Genomic DNA, 9,491 nt, shown 5'->3' on the forward strand with positions numbered 1-9,491 from the left:
GTGTCCCAGATGCGACAATGAAATTCTTGCTTTGCTTCAGCACAACAGAATTATAGAAGGCATGAATACAGACGGAACAGATCAGTGTGTCCATATACCATTGGTACACACATGAATAAATAAAACAGATAAAGTGCAACAATTTCAGGTTTAGATGGAACAATCTGCTCCTAGCTCCTTAGCTGGTAGGTGAGAGTGATTGGGCAGGGTGGAACAATGGAAACAATCCGTATCATGTTGGTAAGAGAGATATAGAGACAAGAAGCGGCCAGTGAGAATAGGTCAAAATGGAATAAGTGGCAGGAGGACACCACTGACTCAAATGTAGAAGGAGAAGAAGTTGAAGAAGGTCTCAGTATTGTGATGGACTCAAAATTGATCCGGGGGTGGGGAAACAAGTTGAGGGTCTTTGTTGGGTATATATATGGGTCATATGGGTCATAGGTTTAGAGGGAAAAGTCAGCAACGAATGAGATTGCGAATAGGGGTATCAACAAGTTTGCTCAACTTTGTAAATTTGGGAGTTCACACATTGAACATTGCACCATTCCAGGATTGCTACACAGAAAATGAGCCAAAGAATTTGGATTTTAACCTCCTTGCATTCAAGATGATGCTACATGGAGAAGGTGTGAATAGATACTCTGTTTGGTCATAAGGTCATAAGAAATAGTAGAATTAGGCTATTCGGCCCATCAAATCTACTCCGCCATTCAATCATGGCTGATCTATCTCTCCCTCCTAACCCCAATCTCCTGCCTTCTTCCCATACTCTCTCACACATCTGTTCTAATCAAGAATCTATCTATCTCTTCCTTTAAAATATCCACTGACTTGGCCTCCACAGCCTTCTGTGGCCTTCTTTGGACTGTGTCCTATGTCCATTACTTGGACTGTAAGGCTTGGTAGGTCCTGAAAATTATGGCCAGCGAGCAGGGGCATGGCTGGATGGAGAGGGTGAGTGCTGTCCAGTATGGTACTGTATGGAATGGACGATTCACTCGAAGGAATTTAACATTCAAGATTATGACCGGAATCTGGAGTTCAGAAGATTGGTCTCTCAGGAGCAGAAGGATATATGATTAATTTATAGATTCCTTGCTTTTTCCTTGATTTTTCCTCTACACATTATGAAGATTGCCTGCTTAAGGCGAAACATATGTTAAAGTCATATTTGATTATGCAAAGGGGGCACCTCTTGTTTGTTCGAGCCAATTTGCTGGATGGATTCCCAAGCAATCCTGCAAAGTCATCCCTGAACTTGAAAATAAATGAAGGTGACAAAGCATAACATACTCCATGCATAGCTACTGAACAGGATCCACTGAAGCATAAAGCCACATCCTCAGGACCCGTTGTGAGGGCAACTGGCATGTTATCAAAATGTATGCTCTGTTCCAGATCGAGAAAGAGGATTGATAGTTTGAAAGCAATAATTTAAACAGAAGTTAAAAAAAAATGCATCCATCTATTAGGAGGGTGGGGGAAGAAAAATAATCAGTTCACTTCAATAAGTATGACATACTCCAGTAGTGAAAATATTAGCTGTTAGTGTTCTTATCCAATCCACACTTTGTAACTGTTCTTGGAGTGATTTGTATTTACCAATGCTTTTAACAAATGGCAGGATTTATAATGTAAAGTGAGTGCTTGTAATAATTTTATTACAGTTTACGCTCTGTCGCAAGGCAATATTTCTGTCGCTAATGCCCAATCAAATATATGCAGCTTGTCTGTTAGACTCAAGCTTGCATTGTTATTATTGAACCGGTCGCAACAGACATTTGAGAAAAGTTTGTTGCTTTAGACTTCATGTGTAGCAAATAAATGATGTTTCACCTGATACAGATCAAGGCAGTGTCCACATCAATGATGAACTCAATGCAGGAACCAAAGGAAGAGAATATTGGACGAATGGCTAAAAGATTTCGGAAAGACTGAGTGGCACCCATAAAAATGAAGACGAAACCAGTAGCAAAGAAATGAATATGAAAGGAAGAATATACAAAAATACACGTCCCAATATGCAACAATATTCTGTGGTCTATTTCCACTGAAACAATATTCTAATTCTCACTCTTGCTGCCAAAGTTAATGACCTCAAATTCCCCACACTATACTGCATCTGCCAAACTTTTGGCCTCTCACTTCATCCATCAATATCCTCTTGCAGATTATGTTGCTTACAGAATGCTTTATACTCTCTCTGTTGGGGCCATCTCTCATGCATTTATATTCCAGCAAATGTAGCAACATTACACTTGGTCCCTTCATTGAGATGAAATGATTGAGGCCCCACCACTGATTTCTGTGACATCCCACTGCTTGCTAACCTGAACATGATGCATTCATCCCAACTCTCTGTTTTTGTTGACAACAAAATAGTGAATAAGTCTGAGGGATAAAGTTGCAAGGGGATATTGAAATAAAAACAGTTAGAGTGGACAAAATCGGGTTCGACAAACTGTGTCTGTAAATCTAGAGTATTTTGTTTTGACATATTAATGGAAAATTGAGTAATGTAAAAGAACAAAGGTATTTAGAGTGGTAACTCAGTAAAATGGAAAGGACAGGTTTCAAGGGATATGGACCAACTCTGGAGAAATTAGACGAGCTTTGATGGACCATTTTAGTCGGCATGGATAAGCTGGGCTGAAAGGCCTGTTTCTGTATAACTCTATGACTCTAAAAGCAGAATCTCAAGGGAATAGAACTGGGCAGTTCTATGCAAGTTTTCAGCCATTTCTTACTCTGGGAATTCATTCGTGCAATTAAAAGCTTCTGAAGCACTGACTGGATACTGCAATCATGGCAGCACAAAGTCAGCATGCATTATGGATTATAATCAACGGACACATGTTAAAAGCACATTGTGATCCCCGCATCAGTTCTTCGGACCAGTAAATATGGCCGACAAAAGACATAGCATTGTTGCTTGGCACGTCAATGATTTCTGCTTGTTGAAATCGTAATTGAAGACTTCACTTCATCTGTTCCAACTTGCTACTGGTGATGAATTCATCAATATTAGAATATTGACAATTGGAAGTGTGGGACAATGTTTTTGTCGACATTTATATTACATTTGCAAGTTCACTTATAGATCTTTGTTGCGTTAAGGACCCCAATACAAGAGAGGAAAATTAAAAATATTTCCAATATTAATACTGGCAGGACGGCACTAGTTCATAATATATAGGACTGTAGTATCCTAAGTGCTTCCAGCCACTTACCTGCTACAGATCCATTAGCCTAAAATGATCAGACTCACACCAATTAATATAAGGGGCACTTGAATGATTTATAAAACAATGTGCTACCCAAGTCTCAGGCCACTTTGTCAGTTCCAGTTGTTTATTTTTAAACCGGTGTAGCAAGGCAGCAGATCAGCGACTGTCTGTGCGGAGGTGGGGGATGTGAACTTGACCTCATGCTGCCGAGAGCAGTATCAAAAAGCTTGATCAACAAAAGTATGAGAAGAAACGGGGTGCCCTGTGTGGTCTCAAAGAGAGAGGCCTCCACCTTTTGCCATAGCAATTAGCAATTAAAATAATCTTTCCTGTTCTATGCATTTTAAACGTCTGTAATACAGAAATTGCCTACACCTTTTCAATGAAGATTTCCATTGTCTCGACACATATGGACCATGCATGACGAGGATATGAGAATTAGAAGGGATGGGACAACTAAGGGATTGAAACAAACCCATGGATATGAGGGCAAACCCCTGGAGTTCAAGGACTCCTTGGAGGCAGCATTGTCCTTTGCCTCATGCAAGTTCTCCTTGGAGACAGAGGAATACAAAATACAGCCGACTCGTCACTTTCAAGTGAGCAGGATGTGATTCTGACTGATTTGAAAGGAACTTAAGGCAATGCATTTTGATGGATCCAATAGTGACACATGTATCTACAACCCTGTACGCAATGTGTTGTCTGTCAACTGAAATATCGTTTCTGCGTCAGAGGATATTAAGCCAGTTGAAGGCAGTGAAAGAATTACACAGGATACAAACATTTAACATTGCCAAAACTAGCAATTAACCTTCAGTGTATGACTAGCTGTATAGAATATTGAAAATACGTGAGGACCAGAAGGACATTTTGCAAGCACGTTGGAAATGACACCAGAAATGAGAAGAAGCTGAATAAACTGCAATTGTTTTGACACCAGCATTTGAAGCCTTAAGCTAAAGTTTTGAACTGCAACCTGTTGGAGACTCATCAAAACAAATATCATCAACTCCATGAGAGATGCAAAAAAATTGCTTTTGATGGCTCAAGCTAATGTTGCACCAAACAATTCTAGAATCTATCAATTCTATCAATAACCCGTGCCTGCCTTCTCCCCTAGGGGCTAATGGAGTCAAGGGATATGGGGAGAAGGCAGGCATGGGTTATTGATAGGGGAAGATCAGCCATGATCACAATGAATGGCGGTGCTGACTCGAAGGGCCGAATGACCTCCTCCTGCACCTATTTTCTATGTTTCTATGTTTCTATGTTAATATTTTGTTGTGAAAACCCCGTCGTGACATATTTTAAGAAAACTGTCGCAAATGTTGTATATGATGTGATGATCTGTTGACAGAAATCACATTAAAACGGCAGAAGATAGAGTAACATTAATTAAGGATTAATTACCAAATGGATATAGATTGTAGGAATAAATAGATCATCTACTGAATAGTGGTGGGCAATTAGGAACCTTACCTGGACCTTTTTAGCTTAGGTTTAGTTTAGTTTAGAGATACAGTGTAGAAACAGGCCCTTCGATCCACCAAATCTGTGTAAACCAGTGATCCCTGTACATTTACGCCATCCTACACACTAGGGACAATTTACAATTTTTACTGAAGCCAATTAACCTACAAAACCTGTACGTCTTTGGAGTGTGGGAGGAAACCAGAGCACATGGGGGAAACCCACACGGGCACGGGGAGAACTCTGTACAGACGGCACGCGTTAATAGGATTGAACCCGGGTCTCTGGAGCTGTAAGACAGCAACTTTACTGTTGTTCCACTGCTCCGCCCCTTGCTAAAACCTTACTAATTTTCAATTTGTTTCAATAATTTAGCTAAATTTAGCGAATACAAAGCCCGGTGAGAAGGATGTAAAGGACCAGAAAGATCCTCATATTGCAGTTAATTGACTGTCCTAATAACTGATGGATTGTAAAATTTGTGGGAAACTTACCACGATGGTAGGGAAAATGAAAAGGTTGAATATCTTTTAAAAGACCGGATAATAATAAGCACTTTTTTTAAGGAGATTCAATTAGTTATTTTACTCAAAACTTCATGTATAGCATGCAATGAGTAATCTTTGTTGTAAAGAGTTGGTGTGAAACTGTTGATGTAATTAGGACTTTGGTGAGACCGTGTCAGGATTTTGTCTGCTGTTTTGGTTTTCTAATTGGATTCTAGTAAAAATCCATGCTTATTTATGAAAATTAATACATTTACTATGAAAATAGAAAAGCAAATTTGCTGTTCTTTGTATCTGGATCATTGAGCTCATACAAAGTTACATTTGAGATCTGACATTTGAAAAGGAAAATGATCACAGTGTCTCATTTGACAAATTTACTTTAAATCACTTCACTCGGTAAAATAACATCATGCTTTATCAACTATCAGTTTATTGTTTGCTGTTGTCACAGTACAATACACCATAGTCATACAAGGATGAAATGTTACACTTAATTACAATAATCAATGCATAAATTTACATCACATCATTCATGAGAAGTTGCAGAGCAAGTATATTTTCAAAGTGGCTGCTGTCACTTTGCAGCCAGTTTAATGTTTAACAGTATCAGAGTCTTCACAAAATATTCACCCAGGAATTTTCCATTCTATCTTCTTGTCCTTCTTTATGAATTCTAAATAGCCATATCTTTCTGGCTTGCATGTTTTCATCTTTCTGTTAATCGTGTCAAACAAGTGGTGTATTAAAGCAGAATGTCCAAAAAAGTGGCTGAGGTAATTCAAGATAAAAGTCAGGTATTCAGGTAAGCAGGTTTTTGTTTTTGTTTCAGAGATTCGGCGTATAAACAGGCCCTTCAGCCCACCGTGTCCGCGCCGACCAGTGATTCCTGTACACAGTAGCACTATCCAACACCCTAGGGACAATTTATAATTTTTACAGAAGCCAATTAACCACAAACCTGTACGTCTTTGGAATGTGGGAAGAAACTGGTGCACCCGGAGAAAATCCACTCAGTCATGGGGAGAACGTACAAACTCCATACAGTTAGCAACAGGAGTCAGGATCAAACCCGCGTCTCTGGCGGCGTAAGGCAACAACTCTACCGCTGTGAAACCGTGCCACTCATTTAATCAGTTTGAAGTCACTAAAATAATTCTAATTCACATTATAATGGGTGGGCTATAATGACAAGAGTTGATAGCAATCATTCAGTGCCTCCCTGTGCAAGGTGTTGATTGTCAATAGGCTGGCCAGCAATGGGGTTGTATTTTTCTGTAAATGAAACAAAGTTATCGCTCAGTGATGAAACACCATTTCAACTCATGTATCACTTAACATGGAAATATCCACAATTTGAAAGTAATTCAGCCTTCCTTCTCACAATTCGACAACAATTTTAAGAAAATTCAGAACTAATACCAGTAGCTGTGCTGGAAATCTTTGTTGCGTGTGATCTAAGTATATTTTAAATGGTGTGCTCAATCATAATTATCATTTCACAAAATATTTGTCACTAAATCAACAACAACTTTGAGTAATGTACACTATGACATTTATCATGCATATTATGTATATTATGTCACTTAATTAGATGTGAATGTTCAGATGTATATGTGGCACCCTGTATTATTCTTTGAGGGTTTTAATTAAATATGTGTCCTTTATATTCCATGTGATGCTGCCTGTGAGTATATTTTACTGTGAGTGGTTGCTCATCAGATTGACTGGCTGCTGGCCACTGAGGGAAGGTCCTTTAGACCTGAAGTCTGTTGGATGCCAACCAGCAGTTGTTTGCCTTTTTCTTTTTGTTTCTACTTTTAATTTCAAGTTTACTGTGGACCTTGAGTGTTGTGACTGTCGGCAGACCAATTTCCCTCTGGGGATGAATAAAGTTTTATTGTATCAAAACGTATCGTAAAGGTATTTGTGTTGTAGGAACGAAGGCTATTTAAGAGGTCTGAGTACAGCAAACCATGAAAGGGGAATTGAAGAGAGTGGTTCAAATAAAATATTGCTCAGGTGACTCTCCTTGCATTTTGTGCCCCGAAAATCAGAATGAAACCATCATCATTATTTAGAAGTTCATAATAAAGATACATGGAAGCAAATATTCTTCAGGGCAATAGCTCTCTTGTTTCGTTCATTCACTTGCACAATCTCCAACGCCCCTTTTAGTCCGTCTCCCTCAAATAATTCGCATTTGAAAACATCCTGAATTGGTTTGCCTGAAATCTATCACTGACTATGTCTGGGTTTAGCATGTTCAGGGGGTGCCATGCGTCACTGAACATGTGAGAAAATGTTGTGAGAAAACGTTACTGCTCTGTGCCTATGAGCCTCGAGCTTTAGGCTGAAGATCCACCTCAGCTGCAGAAAGCTGCAAGGGACCTTTAGGCTTGAGTGAAAAAAAATGTTAGTCATTCATAAAATCCAAGAGGAAACTCCAAAACATTTATAATTAAACAAAAACTATTGCATTGTGTCCTAGAGTACTCCATAAAATCTTAAATGAGGAATTATGCCAGTGCTATGCACATACAAAGCTGCTTTGAGGAATATTTAGAATGAAAGATTACTTTCCAACAGACATATAATTTTTATAGCTATTACATTGTAAAAGATCCCAAAGCACTCCACAGCGACATTATCAGTCAAGATTAGACCAGCACACCGCAAACATTGACCTAACACTTTGTCAAAGAGTAATGCTTTAAAGAAGGAGATAGAGCTAGTTGGAAAGGTTTAAGGAAGAAACTACGGAGCTCCAGGTATGGGCATTTCAACCAAAGGTGGGACAATAGAGATCAGGTATGTGCAAGAGGCCAGGTTTGGAAGAGCATTGAGATCCTGGGCAATAGGTTGAGATAGGGCCGAATGGCCTACTCCTGCACCTATTTTCTATGTTTCTATTAGATGTGGATCTTGTGGCTAAAAGGATCAGGGGGTATGGAGAGAAGGCTCTGAGTTGGATGATCAGCCATGATCATATTGAATGGCGGTGCAGGCTCGAAGGGCCGAATGGCCTACTCCTACACCTATTTTCTATGTTTCTATGTTTTTAATGTTGAACCAGAAGAGCCCGCGGAAGTGGGAAGGGGCAAAGGGAAGATTTGAATGCAATAAGGAGAATTTTAAAGTCAAGCCTTTCTCGGTCGTGTAGTTTAGCAAGTACAGAAGTAGTAGGTGTTGGATCAAAATTTGAAATGTGCATTGAATTTGCCAGTTTATCAAGGAATATACACCTGGGATTTACAATTGTAATGTTACCCCATGAATACCTGCACTCTTTACCCATCCATTCAATATTTCTGTCTGCTTTCTTAATAGAAACATTAATGTGGGTTAAACCTCCATTAAAAATAGACAGAAGAATAGAAAGGAATGGATTAGGTGTTTGTGTAATTGCACTGAAAATGGTAATTTGCCAGACCTGGAATAATTCTTAGCACTGTCCATGACTGCAATATTCATTGATTCAAAAAAAAACATTAGTAGTTGGGTATAACAGGCATCAAAATTACACAAGAAGGTCATACAACTTATGTTTCCTGTCTCAGTACCAGCTTTTCAACAAGACTATTACTTCAGACTCATTTCTCTGCTCATTCATTATCTTTCCCTTTTAAATGTTCGAACTCTGTAGACCATAAACAAGAATTAACAGTGAGTATGCACGCGTGCAAATGTACAACCATTTCGTTAATGGAAAAAAAAAGATATTTCACTCTGTGATGCCCGAGATTTACCAGCTTATAAGTGTATAACACATGCTATTAACTTCAATATGTCCACTCTTGTACATGTGTGCTCTCTTAATGAACTATTCACAAAGAAGACCTTATTCTATGGTGAGGTTCACACTGACTGTGCCATTTTGGTATAAAGCATGTGATTTAGTTATGCATTTGTACATAATAATTTATACTTTGAATAGTATATGGTGATGTGCTTAATTATGCATGCTTTATTAAAATAAACTATGCCTTACACCACTTAGGCTTTTAACTAAAAGGCTTTTAACATCATCAGATTAATTGTGTTGAAAGCCTTGCAAATTTATGTAATACTGTCACTCACAATGTGAAAATCATTGTATTAAAATAATGTGTTTACATTTCCTTTAGACATGTAACATTTAACATATAGAACCCGTTGGAATAATTTTTGCTTAGACACGGTTGCCTGTATATACAGTAGGCTGATTGTATCTTCGCAGTGGAATTATTATGCATTTGGCAGACAGGGCAAATATGATCTACACCACAAATTGATGCTAGAT

Source organism: Amblyraja radiata, chromosome 27, assembly GCF_010909765.2.
Source record: "Amblyraja radiata isolate CabotCenter1 chromosome 27, sAmbRad1.1.pri, whole genome shotgun sequence".
NCBI classification, from domain to species: Eukaryota; Metazoa; Chordata; class Chondrichthyes; order Rajiformes; family Rajidae; genus Amblyraja; species Amblyraja radiata.